The sequence below is a fragment of the Otolemur garnettii genome, unplaced genomic scaffold (assembly GCF_000181295.1).
Source record: "Otolemur garnettii isolate 467f Iridium unplaced genomic scaffold, OtoGar3 scaffold00023, whole genome shotgun sequence".
Taxonomy (NCBI): Eukaryota; Metazoa; Chordata; class Mammalia; order Primates; family Galagidae; genus Otolemur; species Otolemur garnettii.
Genome location: NW_003852418.1, coordinates 14,770,076 through 14,773,271, shown reverse-complemented (window position 1 = coordinate 14,773,271; position 3,196 = coordinate 14,770,076).

Here is a 3,196-nt window from a genome sequence, read left to right as displayed (position 1 = left end):
CGTGGCTGGCGCCTTAGCCAGTTGAGCTATAGGCGCCGAGCCAAGAAAAACTTTTTGATCTTCAAAAAAAACTTTTTGATCTTTCATTTTCTTTAAGAAAATGAAAAGGCAAACCACAAACTGTGGAGAAATATTTGCAAAGTATAAATATGACTGTATATGAAATATATGTGAAGAAGCCTTTCCAACTCAATTAAGATAATTTTTTAAGGCTGGGCACAGTGGCTCACGCTGGTAATCCTAGCACTCTAGGAGGCTGAGGTGGGTGGAGCTGGAGACAGACACCCCCACCCCACCCCACCCCCGTTCCTAAAAACAGTCGATGTTCTGGTGGGCACCATGACAGACACCTGTAGTCCCAGCTACTCAGGAGACTGAGACAAGAGAATGGCTTGAGCACAAGAGTTTGACGTTGCTGTGAGCTAGGATACCACACACTCTACTGAGGGTGACCAAATAAGACTCTGTCTCAAAAAATAAAGAAGATAATTTTTTATGGGTAAATTACTTGCATAGACACTTTTATCCAAAGTGTCAGATAAGCTTGGGTTCAGGTGCTCCATATCCTCGGTCATTAGGGAAAGGCACATTAAAACCCACCATGAGATATTGCCACACACCCGCTGGAACAGCTGAAATTTAAAAGACTGATAATACCAGCTGTTGGAACAGGGACAATTGAAACTTTCATGCAGGGCTGCCGGGAACGCAAAACGGTGCATCCCTTTGGGCCAACAGTTTGCTGTCTCTTCTAAAGTAAAACACACACTTAGCTGGCGATCCAGCAGCCCCACTCCTTAGGCGTTACCTAGGAGAAATAAAAACACGGGTCTACACAAGAACTCGTGCTCAAACATTAATCGCAGCTTTCTTCATAGCCAAGAATCAGAAAGAACCCAAATGTCCAGGGACGGGTGAATACATTGGAGTACATCCCCGTAGGAATATTGCTCCACGGGACAAAGGAAGAGTTAATGACCCACCGAGAACCACGGGGGACTCTGACAAATATTCTGTTCGGATAAAAAGTGTCCAATTCCGTTTAGATGAAATTCTAGAAAAGGCGAGATAGTAATGACAGAAATAAAACCAGATCTTGCCGAGGTTGTGGTAACTGATTGCTGTATAGATATTTGGCGGATTTTAAAACAAGACCTGGCTCTGGTGCAACATGTTGTGTGTGAATTATACCTCAATAAAACACATCCCCGGGGTTAGAGAATGCATTTCTGTCGAATGTGCTGTTTCTTTATTTTCCACCTCCGGAAAAGCCCAGTGGCTCAGCAGCTGCGGCCGATCCACGCTGACATTCTTGCTAAGCAGTTGGGTCACCGTAACCTCTTCTGGCATCACCAGACGACTCATAAGGATGACTAACATTCACGCCTCGACCCAATCACTTACCTCATCTGTGAAATGGGGTCATAATGGTGCCGCCTCTTGGGCCCCTTTGGGGGAGGGTGAGAGGAAGTAACAGAGAGAAAGCCTGATTAAGTTGTCTTAGGGAGGCTTGATAACTAGGAGAAAGTTCTCGGCTAATGACAGGGGGGGCATTGATTCAAGGGCCAGTCCGCGCTGAGCTCTCTAGAGATATTACTCCAGGTCATTCTCATGTGAGGAAGAGGCTGAGGAACAGAGTGGTGGTGGGACTTGGGGTCACACCCCTGGTAAGTGCTCAGGGTCGGGATCCAGGGCCTGACCGCCTGACAGCATCTCACAGGTGCTGGGGACCCTCCAGCCACTCTCTGCTTCCCCTTCTCTCCCGCTCTGGGTCTTGACTCACCAGGGAGTCATTTCCTGTATCCATCAGATCCTTCAAGGGCCCCTCTGCCCACTGAGTCCTCCACCCCCTCGATGACACACCTTCCTTTAGTGTCTTTCTAAAAGAGCATCTACCCTGTTCAGATGTGCTGCTGGCCAGAGGGGCCTTCCCTGGCTTCCCCCAGCTCCTTTCCTCACTCTATCGCTCCCCATAGCATTTACCTTCTCTTACATGTGTTATTAATATTTTGGCTAATAATGAACATCCACACACATAGGGTCCACCCCCATTTGTCCCCCCCCAACTCACACCCTATAAGCAGGGATTGAACCTGCTAGATTTATATGGGGAAAATTTTTTCCCACCATCATATTCCTGGTACCCAGATTGTTCACACAGAACTGTATAATCGCAACATTTTAGAAGAACCTTGCTAGGCCATCATCCAACACCTTCATTTTTATAGATGGGGAAATCCAGAGAGCGTAAGTGACCTCCCCACGCTCACACAGCCAATTGGGGCAACACCAAAGAGCTAGCACTGAATTCCCTTGGGTCCTTCTCAAGGAAGCGACGGTCACATCATATCACAGGGCACAACCTAATTGTGTTGTTAAATCTTAATTTTGCATTAATTTAATGTCATGTAGTTGGGCTGGCCACAAGGGGTCTGGGGGGGCATGTGGCCTAAGCCTCAAATCGACCATCTGATGTCATTTCCAAAAAGATTGAATGAATTCCCAGGGATGCATTTGCAGTTGGATAACTTTCCACGTATGTATCATCCACAGATGATACTGCCCCCAGGCTCATTTTAAGATAATATGTTTTATAAATCCTATATTCCATTGTGTATACAGCACAATGTCATTGCAATATTGCAAGAAACAGTAACGTGTGTGTGTGTGTGTGTGTGTTTTCAAGTTCTTTTGTTTAACATACACATTGAAAAAAATTCCATAATTTTTGGCAAATGATCTCTGGCATTTTTTCAGTTTTATTTCTTGAAATGTCAGAAGCTTCACGGAATAGGCGGGGCCTGGCCCATGCTTCTCCCAGGTTCTGTGCGATCCTGGGCCCCGTCCAGTTTAGTGTCCACATTCTTAGAGAAGGTAGATCCCCATCACACTTGCTCCCTGAGGGCACACAGCCCTCCGGATAGCTGGAAGAGCAAGCCGGTCTTCTTAGGCACAAGGGCTGACAGAGAGAGCTCGTTATGCAACTGACTTGCAAAATTTTCCTTTTGCGTCTGACAGCTCATCCCTGCTCTTGGTTGCATGCTGTTCCGTGGATGACTTGGCATAAAGCATTATCTCTACAAGAAAAACAAGTCATGGCTCGGCGCCTATAGCTCAACCGGCTAAGGCGCCAGCCACGTACACCTAAGGTGGCAGGTTCGAATCCCCAGCCCGGACCTGCCAAACAACAATGACG